Genomic DNA, 22,994 nt, shown 5'->3' with positions numbered 1-22,994 from the left:
TGTAATATCTGGTAAAAATATAACCATTGAGATTTTAGGTTCTGAGATACCAGGAAGATGCAACTGAGATGTTCCCTTTACTGGAAAGTGGCCACGTTCTGGGGGACAGGCCTCCCTGAACCCCTACGCAGGTGCCCGCGGACACTCACAAAGCCCAAGTCTCCACATCCCTGCTCCTTGCCTTCTGATTGTGAAGGGAGATCATTAGACGTGACAAGTAGAGCTTCCACATAGGACCTAAGTGAACGTCTGTGGAAGTGCCCGTGATTTAGGATTCGAACATCATCACTGCCTGTCTAAATCCCTAGGTCTGGGAGTCAGAAATCAACCTGTTTTCCTCTAGCCATTATAAATGGAAACCGCTGGAGCTTCCTCGTGTCATCACTAGTGGGCATCTGGAGCTGGCCCCGGTGGGGACCATCACTCACCCACCTCTGCGTCAACCAGAGTCCAGCAAGAATATTTCTCAGGGCCTCCTCTTCTCCTAACCAAATTCAGGATGATCCAGACGGAGCGGCCAGACTTCATTCAACCCCATTCTCCTCTGGTTATTCAGGGTGGCATGTTCATTTCAGAGTGCCATTGTATTTAATGTAACTCTTCCGTCATTTCCTGGCTGACAAATGCTAAAACTACAGGCTTGTGGAAGTTGGGCATGAGAAAGACGTCCATGTTCCAGAAGGTTTGAGGAAGAAAGGCTTCTGTGGAGGTGGCTTTTCTAAGCTCTCCTTCTTTATTTTATTTTAAATTTTAATTGGTGCCTAATAACTATACATAATAGTGGGATTCATGGTGACATGTTCGTACATGCACTGAACATAATTTGGTCAATATTTTCCCCTAGCAGCTCCCCTTGCCCTCCCCTCCCACCTCCCCCTGGGCCCCTTCCTGGATCCTACTGGTCTTCCTTTTATTTTCATGAGATTCCCCCCTGTTTTTTCTTTTTCCCCCTTCTAGCTTCCACATAGGAGAGAAAACATACAACCCAGGACTCCCTATAGGCCCCTCATTCTGTATGTGTATGTGTGTGTGTACGGTACCCACCGAGACCCATCAAAGCACTGTCAGTGGGTAACAAGTCATGGACAGATGCCTGGGTACCAGACGGTCAGACAGAAAACTCTGACACTGGTGCAGAAGAGAGAATGCAGGTGGGAGCAGAGGAAGGCCAGGCTGCCGGTCATCGTCCCTGCTGGTTGTTTGGAGCTGAGCAGAGCCATCCTGGAGCACGTGGCCTGAGTCCTCCTGCTGCTCTCGGCCCGTGCTGCTAACCCCTCTGCTTCCTCTCCTTGATCAGTTGTGCGTTCCTTTATTCTTTGAACAAGTATATTCATTGAGCCTCATTCAGTGCCAGGTACTGGGTAAGGTACTGCATGCAGACTGTCACAGGCCTGTGGGAGGGGACAGAGGAGCAGAGGCCAGAGGAAGAGGAAGGGGGCGTGTTCTCCAGGCGGAGGGAGCTCCAGGCAGGCTGCACAAATGCTGCAGGAGCAGTCATCATTTTGAGTACTTCGGAGACTACTGTGGACTTCTGGTGCTCAGGCCTGGAACAAACCAGCTGAAACCTGTGTGTAGAACACAATCCGACCTGCAGGAGCTGGCCCAGGTGGTTGCATATGCTGCTTATTGGAGCTGGTAGTGCTGAAGCTAATTTTCCTAGATTTTTTGTTTTTTTCTTAAGTAACCCCCAGGGTCTGCTTCAGTGATGCTGTGCGAGCTCCCAGGGCCTGGCCAGGCAGGACACAGACTATAGGAACATCTGCTCTGCATGGGCCACCTCAGCTGGTGCACGGTGGCTGACTTCTCCGTGCATCTGGACAGGGCCTGCAGGGAGGTCATGGCCAAGACCTGGTCTTTGCAGCACTTTCATAGATGCAGAAGGAAAGGGAACCAAGTGAAAGGCCTGCCAGGTGTCAAAGGTGTATGGCCAGCTATCCATCTCTACGTACAGGGACTGAAGCGAGTTAAAAATGAGCCTTGTACTTTAGCTGGGAGTAGAGAAGCATTCGAGGCCAGGTAAATGGGATGCTTACCCCAGCCAAGGCAGTGCAAGGACCCAGGTCTCTGGGCACTATCTTTCCTCCTAGGAAAAAAGCCCGAGGACCTCTCCTGGTGACCAGCCTTGGGGCCTGCAGATGCCTATGGGGTGGGGCTCAGGCCTCTGAGCAGCCACTCTTCAAAGCCACACCGTCTAGTATCAGCTCCTTTAAAACCTGCAGAGAGAAGACACGGATGGTGAGCCTGGAGTAGGTTAGACAAGATACTTTGGGAAGAATGGGAAGCTTCCTCCAGGTAGAAAGTCCTGGCAGCATCTAGTGACTCTCCCAGGATGTTCCTGGGAAGGAGATGAGAGCCAGGGACTCGAGGACCCACGTGGGAACTTAGCATAGACCCTCAACCAGTACTAACACCTTTCTTCTCTCAGATATTCCTGAATTACTGCTGGTCTCAGTGACCTCTGCCATCAGAATCAATTCTGAGTATCCTGCCCAACACTGCTGCCTCTGTGCCCCAGGTGACCAAGGGACAGTTTTGCTTCTGCTTACCTGCATTTGTAGATCCCTGTCTCCTTACCAGCACAGTGTGCTCATTGAGAGAAGAGTTCAGTGTTGATATGTCTGTGCCCCTGAGGTCAATGCCCTGTGCAAAGCCAGCTGTCCTGCAGCCCCTCTTGGTGACCAACCCGGTGCTGATGGGGTGTGACTTCTGCCTTCCACAGGGCTACCCGGATGCCCTGAGCTGAATCCCCTTCGATTTTGGCTGGAGCCTATCACTGAGCTCCAGATGGAGCTGTTGGTTGTGCAGACAGGAATAATAAAAGATTATTGTCGCAGATTTGGTGGTTGTACCAACGGCCCTTTGTCGCCGCGCCCGGAGCCCGGTGCCGGAATGGTAGAGAGCGCCCGCTTCCTCACACCAGCGCCTCTCCATTGTAATTAGGGAGTTGGCTCATTGGAAATATTGTTGCACAGGTGCAGGATTCATCCTTGACAGGTGATTATTTTGATTTTTTTTTATCATCACTTGTAAAACAGAATGGGAAAAGAGATTTCAGACCCTAAAGCATATCCCACTACAAATAAGATATTAGTGTTGAAAATCCTTCTGTGTTGCTAAATATTTACCCAATACAGGGTTCCTACCTTCTGCGAACCTGAAGCATTTTCTTGGCAAATGTGCCTCACATGGAACTTTGGAAGCCTTTCTGCGTTACTCCTCTAACGACAGAAACACAACCATCTGTCTGTGCTGGGTAAACAGGCTGACCCCTAGTCTAATAATTTTTTTTTAAAAACCTTTGTTTTAATTTCTTGAAATTTGCTCAAAATAATCCTGACTCTACTGCTGGTTCTTTGTTCAGAATCAAAGAAACACAATCACAAGGAACTCCAGCCACATCTAGTAAATTCCTTCTCCTCCCAGCTAGAAAACCCTCTGGGGATGTGTTCTCAACGTCCCCCACGCTCTCCACTGTCCTGAGAGGGAGCTGTTCATCTTCTCACATCTCTTACTGTTGCATTGTGTTATTGGAGCTATTTTTAAAGCATCGAATTTGTTTTGAAATTTATATTTGCATGGAACCAAACTAGCATTCTGTCACCGCCATAAATACAATTAGGTCAGTGGGTATTGATTTAGTTCATTCTATGTGTTAGCTGCTGGATTCATTTTAGAAAAGAACATGTTTGGGGTATTTGTCATGCATTTAAGGAATCGCTTGCAGGCAATTGGAGAGAGTCCTCTTGAAAAGCTAAATTTTCAGTCTAATGATGTCGTCATCTCTCAAGCATTCCTGCAGCCACTTTCGTCCTGAAAGCACAGAAGGTGAGCCATGAGGACCCTGCACTTGAACTTGGGCTTTGATCCAAAATAGCTCTTTCCCGTTTTCTTGGCTACTTCAGTCGAGGCTTGGCTCTGGGTGACTTTGGACTGTCTCTGGATTCAGATCTATGCTTACCACTGAGATTCCCCAACCTACCACCCATTCCTGAGAATTCAGAGGACGGTGACATAGCACCATTCCCAGAGAAGAATTCCAGAAACATTCTGAGCTGACCACACATGGCTGGAGCAAAAGACTGTCCTGCCTAAGTGACTGACTTGAAATGACAAAACATTACAAGAATGTCTGTTATGGCAGGTCGTTTAAGAATCAGTCTCACGATCTGACTCTACCTCATGTGTGTGGAAGGTCTTCATTTGTTTCATGATTTTTTATTTTTTTTGGTACCAGGGTTTGAACTCAGGGGCACTCGACCACTGAGCCACATCCCCAGCCCTATTTTGTATTTTATCTAGAGACAGGGTCTCACTGAGTTGCTGAGCGCCTCCCTTTTGCTGAGGCTGGCTTTGAACTCACGATCCTCCTGCCTCAGCCTCCCGAGATGCTGGGATAACAGGCATGTAGCACCCTGCCCAGCTGTTCCATGATTCTTTAATGAGCCCCATACTAAACTAGACACTGGGAATGCAGCAGCAAATAAAAAAAGAGGGTCTGTCTGTCCTCAGAAGGCTTCACCATGGTCTCACTCGGTGGCCTGAGGGCTCCATGCTCTTAATATCAATGCTGTAGACATTGACAGAAAGGAAGGCTAAGGAAGGGGCAGCAGTGAGCCCGTGTCTCTGGAACCGTTCAGTTCTTCGTGAACCAGATGTGCTGGAAGGGTAGCATGTGCGTGGAAAGCCTCCACAGGAGCAGAGCCCAGGGCGAGGTACCTGCAAGGCACCCAGCCTGCTTCCTATGCTGAGGATGAGGACCCCTGGATGGATGACCTCAACACGGTCCCTGTGAGGAGCCAGGGGAGGCCAGAGCTGAGCACTGGTCCCTTTGGGTCAGACTCTCTGGATGGCGGTTGGCATGTTAGGAAAGGAGGTTGCAAAGGTGAACCTGGCATGGAATTGATCAGCTGTCCCAGGCTGCCGCCTACCCTCATTTCCCTGTGTTGGACTCCACTGAATGATGGATGGGTTTAGAATTAGTTGGAGATCAAGAACTTAACTTCCCCAGGCTGTGGAGCCATCTGGGGATCAAACCCCGGCTGGCCGTGCAACTCTGGAGTGGAGTCACAGTGGCAGGCTAGGCTGCCTTACTTCAGGCCAGAGTAATTTTGTTTTAATGGCCACCCTGTCCTCCTGAGGAGACCCAGAAGGAAGGACAAGAGCCCCCCAAAGCCCAGCAGTAAACGGTCGGAACCTAAAAGCATCAGGACTTGGTGGGTGATTGCAACCAAGTTTCCAGAGTGAATGCTTTCTGTCCCTGTCACTCAGAGGACCAGCTGCAGCCAGTTTACCCCTTCTTCACAAAAGACTTTGACTCTTGCAGTTCCTCTGAGAGGATTCACGAATGAGGACCAGGGGCCCAGCAGGCCACACACACGGCCTGGTCAGGGACAGAGCAGGGTGTCCCGGCTCCCGTCGTTCGCCGTCACCTGCTCCTCGTGCCCCAGCTGTATCACGGCATGTGGTCTCTGCTCTGTCCTCCTGTTCTCCCCTTCCCTTTTTAAAAATTTTTTTTTCTTTTTACACATGACAGTAGCATGTATTTTGACATGTTATACACACATAGAGGACATCTTGTTCTAATTAGGATCCCTTTCTTGTGGTTGTATGTGATGTAGAGTCTCACTGGTCATATAATCATATATGGACATAGGAAAGTGATGTCAGATTCATTCTACTGTCTTTCCCATTCCTATCCCTTCTCCCTTCATGGATAAAGAAAATCTGGTGTCTATACACAATGGAATATTACTCAGGCATAAACAAGAATGAAATTATGGCATTTGCTGGTAAACAGATAGAACTGGAGACTATTATGCTAAATTAAATAAGCCAATTCCAAAGAACCAAAGGCCAATATTCTCTCTGATATGTAGATGCTAACACACAATAAGGATGGAGGGTGTGTAAAAGTAGTTCTCCTGGTGAAAAAATCATTCTCAGAGGAGTGGAGGAAGGGAGAGGAGACCAGAGTGGAGCAGGAGATGCAAGAGAACTGACGATGCAGGAGCTGTGTGTAGCTGGGGTTTGCACTTAGGGAATCCTGCTCTTGCTCTACAGGAAGTTGCATATTTATGAAATACGTTCCAGTACAACTTCTTCCTTACTCCTCTCAAAACTCCGGTTAGGTGTTCCTATCGCTCTTTTACAAATGGGAGGAAACAGTAGCGGCATTCCACATTCCAGATGTGCCTCCAGATGACTCTCAGGCCTTGGGCCCCCAACTTGGCTCCTCCAGGTGAACATCCCCGTTTCAGAAGTTTGGAGGATGTCAGCCTTCAAATCCGTGGCTCTCCAGACCAGGATCCGCATGTCCTCATTCCAAAGCGTGTTTCTACTCTTTCATGGTATTATTCTCTCTTGGTCCCCAGGAGCCTAGAAATACCTGGTGAAATCACTGTCTTAAAATGCACATGTTGAGTGGACAAGGTGACATTTGAAATGGTTGAGCCGGGTGCTCTAGAATTCCCTGGCGCTCCTCCCTGTGCCCGCCCTCTTCCTTTCCAGAGCTGTTCTTAACCATGACACTGGGGCTGAGAGGCCCCCCTGGCTTGCTGCTCATGGCTGTTTCCAAAAGGGGCCCACAACCTGGGTGCTCATTCCCCATTCCACATCCTGTCTCTGTCTCTGTCTCTGCCGGAACTCTCTGTCCACCCCAGCATCACCTCCACCCTCCCCGAGGCAGACTCTGCACTCCCACGGCCACAGGGCCACCCTCTGTGGGTTCGGACCCTTCCCCCAAACCTGCTGCAACTTCTCTACCTTCTGCTCACCCAAGTCATAGAGGCTTTCTCTTCTCAGGGCCATCCTCTCCTTGTGGTCTGCAGGAGGTAATTCAGTACCAGCTTTTAAATGTAACTTTATGTGTCTAAAAACTAACTCACTTCAAGTGGATAATTCAATGATACCTAGTAAATTAGTAAATGTATGAGATTCTGTAGCCACCACCATGGTACAGTCTTAGGGCATTCCATCACCTCCGTGAGATCCCTAAGGACCTGTGTGTGTATGTGTGTGTGTGTGTGTGTGTGTACACACGCATGACTCTTCCTGGGGCTCTGGGATCTGGTCTGGTTCCTGTCGGTGAGTGTCTCATCTTTGGCTTCAACTTTATCTCTTTTGGTGTCTCCCCAGGGGACAATCACACGCTCTGACCCTCACACGCATCTAATGGTTCAACTGCAACACTATTCTCCTGACTTCTGAGGCTTTAATGACAACAAATATTTTCGGAAATCAGGTTTCTTTGGTTCAACATTTGGAAAAGTTTGCCACAAAGCAATAAAATTTGCCTGCCACGCACTTTCCTGTCTGTGTTGGACATTTTTTAGTGATAAAATGGTATCCCTTGCCTTTTGTTCTCAAGAGTTCTTTTTCCTTCTGTATTTTCTTGTCCATCAGGGATTCCTTCCATATGGTGCTTGATGAGGAAACTGTGTTTAGAAAACAACCAAGTCAGTAAGACAGACCATTAATTTTCTAAGTACCCAAAGTACCCTTTAAACCACAATATGAATATATATATTCTGATATAAGATGGGTTCAGTAGATGAATAACTATTTCATGAATAAGAGGTAAATACGTCTAATATCTATTCTAAATAGTTAGGCATGAAATTAAAACAATCGGAATTTTTTATAAGATGAATAATGTTAAAAATGATTTTTAAAAAGAATATTATGTTAATAAAGGTGGCTAGAAACAGAGGAAGATGTAAATTGAGAGACTGGGAGAAATTTGACAATATGCTGAAATTTTAGATACTTATGCCATTTGATCTGGAAATTTTATTCAAGGAATTAATCACGGAGAAGAAATACAGAGCTCTTAGGAGGTAAAGTTTGTCAAAAACATGATTTGCAGTAGTGACCAATGTGTCATAGCGCCACCCTATCTTGATTAGATGAACTACAGCATCTTCAGATTCGCTTACATGTTGTGCTGGGAAAGATGGCCAGTGCAAAAGGGCGTGGCACCAAGCACCAAGCAGTGTGACCTCATGTAATATACGTGTGTCATCCGCCTGCTGGTATATGTATGTAAACATTGGATCAGTACCCGATCCTTCACACCACTGACTATGGGCGTTATCTATAGGTGTTAGGATTTATGGGGCTTTCACTCCCCTGAATTTGGTATTCTTTTTTTTTTTTTTACAATATTTAAGTTTTTAATAGAAGCATAAATTATTTATGCAAGCAGAAAAATATCATGAGGATGCTTTTTTAATTAAATTAAAAATTAAAATGAAATCATGTACTCCCAGCCCACCAGGTATCCCATATGAAATTAAGGACTTCATTGAGTCAGGAACTGATTTTAAAAAACTGACACCGAACAGTTGAGTCAGACACAGAGAGAAAATAGAGGGCAGGGGTTAACACGGCCCCCACGTGGCTTTGCCGAAGTCGGAGGCTGCTCCGCTCTGGATCCTGAAGGTTCCTGACCCAGCAGCTCAGCATGTGAATAGGTGGCCGCGTGCCCATGCACAGTTGTGGTGGTCGCAATGTTGGATCCCGTGGCACTCGGCTGAGCTGTAGTGTCACCCTGGACGTTTGCATGTTTGCCCTCTGTCTCATTCTACCTGATGTAGCCTCCGTGAGGGTGGGGACCTCAGTCCCCCGCTGCAGCCCCAACACTGAAACAGAGCTTAGCAAAGCAAAGCACCTATATGAGATGGATGTATTGGCAGAAATTGTCATAAAGTATAGAAGTGCCACCTTCCGGAGGTTGTAAACCAAATATATTATGATACCCTTTCCATAAACCAGCCCCCCCCCCCATGGCCGACACACTAAGCCCCCGTCATGCTTGTCTTTCTTGCCAAAACACTGCTTAGACCCATCCGACCAGTGAAGCAGCTGGGAGGATCACACACCTGCCCCACTGACATTTATCTGCTCGTGGTTGACTGCTTGCCTTCCAGTGGTGCATGTGCTTCCGGAGAACAGGAGCCACATCTACTGCGATCTGTGTTCTGTCCCAAGACCCAGAGAAGTGGCCATATATAGTAAGTGCTCAGTAAGTGCTCAGTTGGATGCACACCTGGGTGCGTTAGTAGGATCTGAAACAGTGGCTCTGCTCAGACTCTTCCACCTGGTTCTCGACCTCTTCTCAAGACAGGGAGCATCGTCCGGGGTGTCAGAGAGGATCAAGGAGCAGAAGCCTCCACCTGGATTCTGCAGATTGTCCCTTTGCCCTGGTGCATTTTGAACCTTTCACATGGACACTTGTGCGAGATCATCTTTGCTTCCCGATTACTTAAAATTCTTCTCCTTCTTTCTCCCCATTCAGACACATTTAGACACTGAGTTTGGGTGCTCACCTTCCTTTAGACATGGTCAGTTTGGTGTCTTCTTATTTGACCTCTGTGTCTTTGTTTTAACAAGATGTCTTCTATCAGGCTTTACTAATTCAGTCTTTTTCTAATAAATTCAGTTTTCTTCTCATAAAAGTAGTTGTTATCCTGTGTATACTCTGCCCCTAACTTCTCTTTTCTTGCAGACCTTTAATCTTCCAGAGGGAATGTTTGCATCTTTTACTTCTCTTTTTTATGGACAATTTGACTTCATGTTAAACAAAAAAGGTTGGGGGGTGGGGAAAAGGAGGGAAGGAGTCTTCAAAGCCAAGCAGCTCTCCAGCCTCTCCATTGACAGTGTCTCAAGTGCCTCTGGAGACACTTCCTGTCTCCTGAAAACTCATCCTGCCTTTCCCATTCATTCCGCTGGATGGGAGCAATGCTTGCTATTCAGTGATTCTTAAATCACCTCTCCAACTGAGAAGAAATTTTGTGTAAAGTTATTGCAGTAGCCACCCCCATATCTGTAGTTTTCTTTCCACTGTTTCAGTTACCCACAGTAAACTGAGGTCCAAAAATATTAAATGGAAAACTCCAGAAATAAGCAATTGCATCGGTTGTAAATTGTGCACTGCCCTGAGCAATATGATGAAACTTCCTGTACCGCTGTGTGCCACCTATACGAATTATCCCTTAGTCCAGCGGATCCACGCTGTATATGCTACCTGCCCATTAGCCCTTAGAAGCCATCTTGATTATCATATCTACTGTCATGACATCACAGTGCTTGCGTTGCAGTAATATCGTAATAATAGCCCATGATTTATCAGTCACCTCTCGTAGATTAGATTACACCGAGGAGGAGCCATAAGTGTTTCCTTTAAGCAAAAAGATAAAAGCACTCAATTTAATATGGAAAGAAAAAATCATTTTCTGAGATTGCTAAGATCTACAGTAAGAACAAGTCTTTTTTATGAAAATGCAAAGAATGAAAAAAGTCAATGCCCATCCAACTATAAAAGTAATGGCCACTGTGTGTGCTAAGTACTTCATTAAGATAGAAATGGCATTAAATCTGTGGATATCTGTGTAGGAATAAATATAGAACATCTAGGCGAGGGTACCATCCTGTTTTAGACACCTGTGAGGGTCTTAATTGTACTCTCCCTGCAGAGGAGGGGGTCTTCTATAGACAAACCTGCACAAAGGAACTCTGTGGGAAACATTCGGAAGGGAAGGGCGCTGCCTTCTGCAGGATTGGCCAGACCTTCCTCTGGTGGACAAGAAGTTCCCCCAGCCCAGTGACTTCCATCCTGGCCCTAGGGACTCCGGTTTACTTTTTGTCTGGGCTGTGCACCTTGCTCTGCTTCCTGCCTGGGCCCTGCCAGCATAGTGTAATAGCTTGCAGGAGGCCTCCTCCACTCACCGTAGGCCAGCACTCTGGCCATCCTGCACACTCTGTGGTCCATTGCAGTCCAGAGGTGTGGAGACATTGCTTCTAAACTCGTTAGAACCCCAAACCAGCTTTTTAGAAAGAGCATGTGGCCTGATTCCTCATAACTGTCCCTTTTAAAAAAAAATATGGAGCACTGAGACAGCACTCTCCCCTCTGTGTACATGGGCTTCAGTGGCATGGGGACTTAGGGAAGAGAATTATTGTTTAATAAGCACACTTTTATTATGCCTGCTATTTGACTATGAATAATTAACCAGTTAAATATTAAATAATTAACTGAGTAAAATAGATTAAAAAACAAACTCATAAATGTCTTTTCTATTTCCTCTCTTCATGAACTTCAAGCCAAAGCTGTCAATAGTAATTATAAAAGTAGTATTTGAGCAATAACTACTATTTATTGAGCACTTACTATGTGCTGGGCATGCTAGATACTTTTATATACTTCTCAATAATCTGAAAAATACGGTTGTTAATACCACTTCACAGATAAGAACACTGATAATCAGAAAAATAAATTTGCCCCAGGTCTTTCTGCTGGTTTTTGGTGGAGCCAGTAATAAATGAGGTCCATTCTGTTCTACTATTGTGTTCCTGTGATGTTGATGTGAGGGTTTTGTCAGATGCATATTTCCAGATTGTCTGCAGAAGGGTTCAGGGATAGGTTACATGAAAATCATGGCCAAAAATGTAATTATCACCCTCCTCCCCTCTACTCTGGCTGGTCTTCCTGTCCCTTCCAAGTATGGCTGTCTTTTCCTTCAGATGCATATGAAATAGCAATTTGATGACTGCAAACCATGGCTAGTTCAAAGATTAATTATGATATCTGGGCCTATGAGGAAGGCTAATTCCTGGGTGTTTATGTTACAACTACAAGGTATCATATGAGTCAGAAGGTGGCACAATTAATAATGTGACCTTTCCTGGAGTTGGTCAGAAAGTTGGCTCAGTTCTTACAAACCTGGAGTTAATGTAATTTAATCCAAGAAATGACACAGGGCCCCACCAGCCCAGATTCAGAAATATGGGAAATCCTCTTAATGCTTTGCAAATGCTTTATTCTTTTAATTGAAAAAATCAAGTTAAAATTGGGCCAATTCCTACTTCTTATCAGGAACCCAAGATTTCCGAGAGCTCCAGACACTAGCAGGGTGTGCGTCGTAGCAGGACTCCATGGTGACGTTATAGTCACCGGGAGTTGACAAGTCTCTCTCTGCTTCTGCAGCTGTGGACCCTGCAGCCAATCTGTCTTCTTCAGGATTCAAGAAGCCAGTACAAATGGTTCTGCTTGAGCATTTTGACCGAATGCTAGTTCCAAGAACAATACCCAAATTGAAGCACGGACATCCCAGTATATCTTAAACACAAGAATAAATGAACATGGAAAGCCAGGAGAATCTAGAGGGAAGTTTTAGACACGTATGGGTTTTATTCTAGAAGTTTCCAAGCACATTGAAGAGAGTGCACTTAATACAGAGGGACAAGAGAGTGAGAAGAGTCCCGCCCATCTTCCCCCTTGTCCCAAAGAAAGGTGGGAAGCAACAGAAATGCAGCTAAGACAGGAACCTTCTGCAGGGTCCAAACTGCAGGGGTCTAGTGTGAGGATAAAAGTGGAAAGGTGAGGGCTGTGCTTGGCTGCCCTCGGGCTCTTGCCCTCTCGGTGGAGAGTCCAGAGTTTCCAGGAACAGTTCACGTCAAGGTGGGAGAGGGGTCTCCAGTGACACGGGCTTGATGCACTGATGATGAGCACCACGTTTTACAATGTGATCACGTGAAGATGCCATGTGACCTCTGCTTTTCGGCCAGTAGAAATCTTAGAAACCAGTGAGCGTGTTTGATGGGCCACTCCAGCTCCCCCAGGGTACACAGTCGGAGGCCTTTGTGTTTCGTGTCTGCCAGTCTGTGGAAACTGCTGCTTCTCAAACAGGTTTCATTCATCTTTGCCCCATTTTATCCCTTGATGATTAACCTTGTAGGTGGCAGGTCACAGCAGTAAGTTCCCAGATCCCATCCATGCAGTCCCATCTATGAGTCCGTCTGGGGGGATATGGATGAGGCCAGTAGGTACAGAGTTGGTCCTCCATTCCTGTGGTCTCCATCCGCAGATCCACCCACCACAGATCAAAACTATTCAGGAAAAAAGATTGTATCTGTACTGAATGTGCACAGACATTTTTCTGGATGTGGTTTCTTAAGCAAATACAGCGTATAACGATTTGCATAGCATTTACACTGTATTGGATATTAAAAGTGGTCCAGAGATACAGGGGGACATGCACAGCTTCTAATACCACACCATTTGACATAAGGGACCTGAACGTCCGTGTTGGGAGTCCTGGCACCTATCTGCTGTGGATGCCAAAGGACAGCTCTATAGCCCCTGGGAATCCCCCTCCTAGACTAATTTTGACTCAAATTGACCATATTTCTGAATTTTCAGTTTCGAGAAACAAGATTTCACTATGACTTCCGCTAACCGTGTTTTTACAAAATCAAACTGGTGACTTGCTTTTTGGTATCCCTGTCTGAATCACTCACAACTTTGGTATTTTTTTTTAAGTTACTTTTTTCCCCCAGCTGGTACTATTTTTCTAAAAGCTTTCCGTGAGTGGTGTTGCTGTTATTTGCACTGGCGGGTCTGTGGAACCTGAATTGAATGCTGCTTCTCAAGCCGATCCCATGGATCTCTTGATGGTCAGCCTTACTGAGGGCAGGGACAGGGATAGGTTCAAAAGTCCTGGTATTGCTCTGTATTTATTGAGTATTTTACAAACTCTAGGATCTTCTAGTAGAGCAGTAGAGTGAGGATGTTTTGAATCTCTGTGGATGAGAAGCCAGCTCAGAGGTGTGGGCTCGGCCTTCCTTGTTTTGAGTGGTCTGCCCAGCCTTCAGGTCGGACCCTGGGGTCTGTGTGTGAAGGCCAGTGTCGACTGGCGGTCAGGACATGGCCTGCAGAGAGCACCTCTCCCGTGCTCTCAATCCACAGCTCATGCTCAATCCCCAGGGTCCAGGCCCTTGGCTCCTGTGAGCTGCTGGCACTTGCAGGACTTGCAGGGTAATAAACATCACCACCTTCTGTCAGTGGTGGCCCTTATCCGATAAGAGTGTCTTCACACAGATGATCTGTGTGAAAGAACTGAAAAGCTGAGCGATTATTCTGGTATGGAATCTGGATACAAAATCCCTCTCTGATCTGCAGCCACCACCGCCACAGTTAAACACCAGCTTCGGCCCATGACATTTTTATTCCCAAGTGGCAGAATTAATCCCACGGCTTATTTAGAAAAGAATATGTTCCTGAGAACAAAGAATTCTGGAGCTCACTGTGGTCATTCGCCAGGTGAGGGATTGACCGAAAGCAAAAATTGTTTAGTCTCTCCTGATCCAAGCAACAGTTGTGTGTGCTTGGTAGGACAGTGTGATGTGTTGTTGTGCCATTTTACGGGTGGAGAGAGAGTTCTGGAGAGGTTAAATGAATTCCAATTCTTTAGTCTATGATGCCTGGCCTTGGGAAAATTGTAAGAGAGACAGGTGCCCTTCCCTTGAAGTGGTTATACTCTGAAAGGATTTTTTTTAATGATAATCTGATATTAATAGCACATGAAAAGAAAGCTCAGGAAACCAGTAATATGTAATTGCCAAGTGAGTAGCACCCATCGAATCAGAAGTGGGGGCCCAGGGAAGAACGCTGGTCACCTTCACGAGAGGCCGGGGTGAGAAGGAATGGAGAGGAGGGTGAGCGCAGAGCAATGTGACAGGAAATGCTGGAGAGGACAGGAAGTCCACTGTCCGGCTGGGGAGAAGAGGGTACTGAAAAGCAACAGGCAGAATCTCTAGGACATTCCTTGATGGCACCGTGGGAGAGAGCGTCTTGAACAACTGGACCAGGACCATGGAAACTAGAATACACTAGAAGATGTTGTTTAAATGTTTTCTAGTTTAATCTCTTTGCAAACTGAATATACTTTGCAGATCTTCATAGATGCACATTTTGAGCTCTTGAAGATTAGACTGCAGTCTAAAAATCGATTTCTGTTCCTTGCCTCCTTTAATAACAGACCACGCTGCTCAGTGGTGGAATGCCCTGGGCCTCTACCATGTATCCTAAAATAGGCCGATGCAGTAACACCAGAACTCATGGGCAGCTCCAGGGTGGGAAGAGGGGGTGTGCAGTGAACCTGTGGAAGTCTACTGTGTATCAGAGCTTGGATCCTTGGGAAGATGGGCTTCTTGCCCTACAGTAGACACGAAAATGGAAACTGGCCTACATGCCCCATGGCCTTCTGACAATTGACATATAGAAGACAGAGAAACAATCAGTGAAATACAATAGACTGTTACCTTATCATTTAACCATTAATTCCTTCATTTTGAAAGAAAAGTGGTATATTTACTATAAAGAGGCTTGACATTAAAGGTCTATCCAAAGACTAACAAGTGACCCTGCATTATGATCCTTTGAGTAACTAGACATGTGTCAAGGGAGTTGGGACTGGTGAGACTGACTTAAGACAGATAGGTTGGTTCTTAATCCCATCTGTTGAAGTATCTAAAAGATTTAGGAATCTAGACTCAAACCTGAGGGCCTCCATGCTGGGAAAATAAAGTGTGACCTTAATCTTGAGGGACAAGATCAAAAAGGAAGAAAAGTAGATGGATTAAAGAAATAGCAGGGGAGTTTATAAGTTACAAGGCAGTTTTCTAGACTTTTGAGTAAGTGGCTTAAGACATTATCTCTCTTTTCCTTCTTACATGTGGTCCAGGAAGTTTAAGGATGCCCCACGGGTGGTATGCTCATTCTGCATTTCTGTGGTTTTCTTTGCATGGTTCACAGTCTGAAAGTATTAAATGGAAAAATTCAGAAATAAGCAATTCATAAGTTATATATTGCATGCCATCTGAGCAGCATAATAGAATCTTACTCCATCCTATCAGCACCTGGATCAACTTTTTGCCCAATGTATCCATGCTGTATACACTACTTTCCCATTAAGTCGCTTGGTAACCCTCTCAGTTATAATATTGACTATCAAAGTATCCTAATGCTTGTTCAGATAACCCTGATTTTACTTTAAAATTTCCAGTAGTGATGTTGGCAATTTGGATAAGCCAAAGAAAAGCTGTAAAATGCTTTCTTTAAGTGAAAAGGTGAAAGTTTATCATGGGTATGTATATATGGGAAAAAACAGAGTGTATATATGGCTCCATATCATCCATGGTTTCAGGGTCTTGGGATGTGTCCCCTGTGGATAAGGGGGATAACTGTAAATAGAAGCAAAGCAGTGATGAAGGGAGGGTGAAGGCAATGAGGTCAGGGAACAGAGGCAGTGGATACCGTGGGGAGGGGTCACTCCTTGCAATGAAATGGCGTTCTTTCTCTATGAAGAAAATCATTTGAAGCAAGCTAAGGGATATTAAATAAGAATGATAAAGTCTACCTTTGCTTATATTTTAAATCATCACCAAAAATAACGTACAAATGAAGTACGTTTTATCAGCTCTTATTATCCCAGTGACTTTTATTACTTTGTCAGAGCTGTGTTCCCATGAAAAACTCAAGGACCAATATAAAATACAAATCATCCCTAAGAATCATAACTCTTTAAATAATTTTCTTCTCTAGTAATATATACTTTGTATTAATAATTACGGCTAAATTACAGATTGCATTTGCATGATCTTATTCTGTTATTTAAAAAAAAAAAACACTGTCCCATATATTCTCTCATTTTAGACTCCCAATAACTAAGAAACTAGATTTCTAACTTTGGAGACAAGAATTCTGAAACTCAGCTTGATATTAATTGATGCTGTCTTTTATGCATGCTTCAAAACTATGCTATTTTCTTTACATGTATTATCTCACTTTGTCTTCACAATTGAACCATGGGCCCCTAGCATCCACATTTCCTCTCATTGCAAGATACCATAAACTAAGATCTGATTGACTTTAAAGTCCAAAGCTTGAAATCACTGCAATTTACTGAGCATATAACTTACCTAAGCTCCATGAGGCAGTAAGTGACAGAAAAAGGAAATGGACATATCCATTTGCTATTAATTTTCCATGCAACCCCTAATGGGAAATTTTAACATAATGGATAAACAATCCTATAAAGCCACTGCATATTATACATTTTATTTTGCAAGTACCTTATGTAATGTATTTCAAACTTGCATTATATTACAAATACACTAATAATAATCCATAAAAATAATTCTTATTTTTTTTAATTCCTATAGACCTAAATGTTTTAAGGAAATTTATGGCCTTTACTACTCATTCATGTATTTAGAAAGAGTCATTAAATGCAAAAATGACATAGAAATGCTTTGCTACAATTAAAGCAATATTAACAAATAAGTTTGCATTGAAATGTGGATGTTCAGGTCCATTCAACAAGTTTACATGGAGCACTTACTGCGTAAGATGGTCCAGTCAACACGATAATAAGCAGACACTATCCCTCTTGAAGAGATTTATAGGCCTTCTTCAGGTGATTATGTTCAGTATTTCTGAATGCTCTTGAAAGAGATTATTAGGATTCATGTTTGGGAATTATATTTAATAAAACTGAATGCTCTTAAAAGAGATTATTAGGTCTCCTAAGTTTGAGTTTTATTCATCACGGATGGAAGATCCTCAGAGCAGGAGGAAGTGATGGGGTGCAGGTGAGGTGTGTTCTTACCAAGCTGTAGCTCTAAATGGAACATAGGAGTTATCGCCCGAGGAGAAATCATTGCTCTAGAGAATCCTATCAGAGGAACTGTTATATCAAATTGGAATAAAAAGGGATTTAGCAAAGTCCTCGAGGCACAAATGATGTCTGAGATGGGCCTTAACGGGTGGTGAGAAGTCCGGAAGCAGATGGCGGGAGGGCACCCATCCACGGAGGACAGCAGGCACAAAGCAGGGAAGGTGGCTTTTCTCATCGCTGAGTGTTCCTAGAGCAATGAAGTGGCATGAGGCTGAAAAGGGGGACTTTAACGTGGGTCTCACATAGGACCGCGAGACCTTTGGGAGCAGATGCAGTACAGTCAAAAACAACCACTGGACGGGGAGGAAGGAGATACAGGGTCACACCTCCACGGTGGCATTTATAAAAGGCGTGAGCTTGGAAAAATAAGTTAATCTTTTTGAGTTTTAACTTCCTCACCGCTAATATGGAAATACTAGTAATTATTACTTTAAAGCCTGGGCGTAAGGAAACAGTGTGCCTGGGAGAACCCTGGAAAGCACAGCAGGAGAGGCATCTTGGCCGTCTTCATCGTCTCATCTTTATTTGTTCAGTGTGTGATGCTGGCATTTGAAGACTTGGGAGCCTAAAGTTTTTAGGTTAGATCTGCATGCTAGGAAAACTCTGTAGGTGGTGGTGTGGAGGGTGGACTGATAATAGAAGAAAGAACGAATCAGGAAGCCTAATCGGGTTAAAAATGATGGTGGTGTGGTTCGGGTGGTCCTTTGGATAAAAGAAGGAAGGAAAGCTAAGAGACGGTGCAGAAACGCTCTTCGTTTTGTCATTCATTCAAAAATATCCTGAGCACACACTGTCCCTGGCTCTATATTAGGTGCTGGGGCAGCCAAACAAATGTTGCAGTGCCCAGTTCCTCACAGGTTAGGGGACAAGTACCCTGATAAAGGTCTGTATGGGGAAAAGGTGGCACAAAGGAACATTGAATCAAACCTTGGTTTGGCCATTGAAGGCTTCATAGAAAAGGAGGAGTGGGACTGGGGATCTGACAAATGATCGGCCCCGTGGACTGGAGAGGCTGCTGACTGCTAAGTGCAGCGAATTCAGGGAACCCGGGCTGAGGAGCAGAGTGAGGCGAGAACCAGGCCTTGACTAGAGCAAGGGAGGTCTCAGCTGCAGCCAAGCACTTAACCTCTTAGGGACTTGGTTTCTTCACCTCTTAAGTGAGGAAATAATAAGTCTACCTTTAGGGTCATTAGGAACTGATGTTAAATAAATTGTGTAAAACATTTTATATTCTAAGCACTTAATCAATATGAACTATTACTCCTGGGGGAAGGAGTGACGAAGGGGAAGGAGTCTAGGGGGACTGCAAGGATTCTGACTGGAAGAGTTAATAGACATTGGTGCCATTAACCAGGACAATACAATACAAGAAGAGGAAATTTGGTGGGGTGGGGGCGGGGGGGATTAGTGTTCTGTTTTAAAGCTCTAGAGTTTGAACCGATTAAAGAATACCTGGGTTGAGGGGTTTAGTAGGCCCCTGGGTGGGCAGTGGAGCTGGATGTACTTGAGCATCACACTCATGCTAAATGATTTCTAAAGCCACAGTGGTATTCAAGATCAGCAGGAAAAGGAAAGGGAGCAGGAAAGAGGCTGGACACAAAACATCCAAACAGTGAGGGAGAAGACTGTGCAGCAAAGAAAGGGTGGGGTGGGGGAGAAAGGCCAGAGGTGGGGATGCGAGGAGACTTGACATCACAGGAGCTGGGATAGACATTGCCGGAGCATTCAGGGGATCTCAAGGACTGGGCAATCAGGAGGACCTCCCTCAGAGCCGGTTCCTTTGAAAAATGGATGAGAAGGTCTTAATCATGTGAAGGTGGGCCGTGAATTCACGGGTATCCATTTCATCATTCTTAAACTTTATACACACAGTGTTATAGACAAATTATGTGCATAACTTACAGCAAAACATTTTTTTACATAATAAGTCAGAAAAGACAGAAAGGAAGGAAGGAGGGAGGGAGGGAGGGAAAGAAGGAAGGAAGAAAGGAAGGAAGGAAAGGGGAAAGAATCTATGCAGGTATCAAAACAACAGATAGAAAACGTTCTTTTGTCACCAGAGACCTAGGCCCAGGAATTCTGAAGATCCCAACCAATCAGGTCCAGCCACCTACCCCAAAAAACAAAAGGAAAAGTAATGGTGAAAAACCGTATATATGTCTATGTATGTCAGAAAAACAAAGGGACACGCGTTTGCAGCCTGTCTCTGGGGATGCTAATGTGAGCTTCCTGGTCTATATAGACCAAGGGGACCAGAAATATACAGAGGCAAGTGGTCTTGGTCCAACTGTTCTGTGGATGACTATCTCAGGATTGTTCAGCCAGGCCTTGTCTGGGACAAGAAAGTCACTGTCACCTGGGGGATAGTTTCACCTTTTCACAAGATGCATATCACTCAGACCTGTTGTTCCTAGAATCCAAGGTGACTAAGAACAAAGGAGACAGGTGCAAAATGGAAGCAGAGATGCCAAGTGCTTTATCTGGCTTTTTTACCCATTGGACATTTACAGGGTCAAGTCAAGAGGTGATGTTTTTAGAAAAAGGAGCCTCTAAGTCCTTGGTACACTTTGAGAAAGTTGGCTATTAACATGAAATGGAGAAATAAAGGGTAGTTAGAGGAGGGATACAGGATCAGGAAGGGCTGAGGCCTCCGGGTGTCATTCACGGGGAAGAAGCCAGTGGAGAAGAAAGGTTGAAGTTACAAGAAAATCAGTGGGGTGTCGAGGGAACCAGATCTCAGGACAGAGGAACAGACAAGATGGAGGCCATGGGTGGGGATCACCTGGGACTGCCTGGGACTGGTCCCTCCTTAGTCAGGTCAGAGGGAAGGAAGGGGGTGGGGAATGAATACCATGAATGCCAACAGATCTGTCCTTGGGGAATACTGAAACTTCTGAATATCCGTTTTGTTTTATTTCTTTTTCAATAATATAAGAGGCAAGGGCACCTGTAGTGAGAGAACAAGAATCAAAGTGAGGCTCAAGGAGGATCACAAAATGTAGGAATATTGTCTAGGAACTTGGAAGAAAGGACAGATGGTGAGCAAATACAAGGATTACCTAGCCACACAGAGAGCCTCCTTGGGAAGTCAATGTCACAAATCCATGTGACCACCACAGTGCACAGCAGCCTTCCTGAGCAGAGGAGCCAGATGAGGGCTTGATCCCAAGCTAGAGACTTGGGGGAGTGTGGACTAGGCCTACGAGTGATTCCCACCACGCTGGAGGGTCTTGGGAAAGCCAGCAAAGAGGTCAGTTAGGTGGTCAGTATTGGACATGGGACTTCAGGATCAATTCAGTGCCAGATTCCTGGATGATCTAGATAAATAGGAATTGGAGAGGCCATCAAATGAGCCAGCTCAGGTTACACTGGGAAGAACCCAGATTCTGGCTCTTGAAGACAAAAATCCAAAGGTCAGGGCTGTAAAAAATTGAGGTGGAGTGCAGATAGAAGAACAGTTTGAGAAGGTGGCATGAAATGCTTGGGGGTTTCTACAAGTTTGCCCTTAAAAGTCAATAGGTAAATCTTTTGAAGGTCGTGAGCAAAGGAAGGGGTGCAGGAGGGTACCCTTAGACTGGTTTAAAGGGTGGGATGAGCAGGGAGAGAGATGAAGTTCGTCTTTAATGAATAAAGAAGCTCATGGTCAGAGTCTCAAAGGAGAAGGGGTATTTTCAGGAGGACAGCAAGCGAAACAAAAGTGGCATCTCCCTCCTGTGGCATTTGTTTATGAGGATGGATGAATGGATGGGAGAGAGTAGAAGAAGGAAGGAAGAAATGGAAAGATTATAAGCATAACTAGGGCTGTAGAATAAGTATTAGTTATGACCATAACCAAGGACGATATCCTAACTTTCAAACTCAATAGATGGTGCCTTAGTTGAGCATCTCATGTATGCAAGGCACAAGCACTGTGCCTGCAGGGGCAGAGCTGGTGGTCAGGGATGGATTAAGATACAAAGACCAGGAGGACATCATTTCTACCATCATGGATCACAGCTTAGTGTACTCTTAAAGCTGGTCTGCTATTTCCCTTTTATATAAAGAGTATATATTAAACAAATTTCAACCTGAAAGTGTAAAGAATTGTAAGAAGGCCTAGGAAGTGTCCTTTTGAAAGTACTACTATTTTTTGTGAGCTTTCTATCCCACTTATTTCTGAGTAGCTACAGAACACAATAAAAGAGCAGTTTGTCTTTTTGTGATTTTTTTTTAATAGCCGTCAAACATAAGATGACTAGATATGAGGCATGTTGATACACAGATGGAATCATAAAATAATTTGTGCAAAGTTAACATGGACATACTTGGGTTGTATCTGCAAGGCTACTGTTTAATCGTGAGTAATTACTTAGTGTTTATCAATTCTGGCCCCAGAGGATCACACAGTCTAAATTGTGTCAGCCAAAGAATGATTGCAAAGGAAGCTACGGAGCGGCTGGCTGTGAGTGGGATGGCCTCAGGGACACATCCGACAGTCCACAGAGAGGAAAGGAAAAATCAGTTCAAGTGGTAATTTGTAAATCAACATTTGTAATTGATGACTAATCTCCTCTACAAAAGATTCGAGTCCACTTGGAGCAAACACACATATATCCTAAGCAACAATTTCAGTAAAAGACAAGAAACAGAAACATTGTTGAAGAGAAGAGATGGCACCAGGAGAGAGCCACACTGCAGGAAGGACAGGTTAGGGGGGGTAAATATCTTTCTTATTTGGGTAGCAGCAATCCCAGTGAAATCTGACCTCCTCCTCTACAAGGCCAGCCCCTCCCTGAGGATGACTAGCTCGTTGATTCCATGGACAAAGTCTGATTCCACTCTGGGTACAAACATGGCCACCCTGCAAAATCCCTCCAAGGGGACATGAGGCACTGGCAGATACTTGGAGAGCAAGAGATGGGAAGAGAGGGGGACAAAAATGGTCACTGGATCCTCCTTTGCTTTCCAGGGAAAACCTTGGTGACCAAGACCAGAGAAGGGACACCTGCAAAGCGTATGTGTTTAGCCCCCCCTGTTGGCTGTAGCTGGTGCCATGACCAGGAAGAGAGGGCGTAGGGTCTGTAGATCCTCCCAGAGCAGCTTGGAACTCGCTCACCTTCCCTCTGCTCTCTGTGTGGTTCTGCCCTTCTGAGCTTCTGGGGAGAGGGACTTCCCAGAGAAAGAAGGCACAGGACTGTCCTTTCATGTCCCAAGTGAATCCTTTCCCACACCCCACCCACCTACCAAAGGGAGGTGAGGACATCATATCCTCCGCTCAGGAGACGGCAGGTTTTACTCTCCTTATAAAGGAATGCCCTGCAGCTTCTCTGATTGCTTGGCTCAGTCCCTGTTTGTAAGCCCCACGTGGACTTCCTGGCCGTCCCAAGTCAGTTGAGTCCTGTGATCAGTTATTGATGGCAACTGTCTTCCAGGAGATGAAGGAGAATACTGGAAATGAATAAGACAACCCCTCCCTCCCTCGCTCAGAGCTAGTGACAG

General features: G+C 45.1%; 1 protein-coding gene across 3 annotated transcripts in view; it reads left to right on the top strand.

Moving 5' to 3' along the window:
• Window positions 1-22,994, top strand: part of Aff3 (ALF transcription elongation factor 3) — a 534,054-nt gene that overhangs the window by 331,400 nt on the left and 179,660 nt on the right. The window lies entirely within an intron of this gene.

The sequence above is a fragment of the Marmota monax genome, unplaced genomic scaffold (assembly GCF_021218885.2).
Source record: "Marmota monax isolate L192 unplaced genomic scaffold, Marmota_monax_Labrador192_F-V1.1 WCK01_AAM20220418_F8-fsc00210, whole genome shotgun sequence".
Classification (NCBI taxonomy): Eukaryota; Metazoa; Chordata; class Mammalia; order Rodentia; family Sciuridae; genus Marmota; species Marmota monax.
This window is presented reverse-complemented; position numbering and strand designations above follow the sequence as displayed.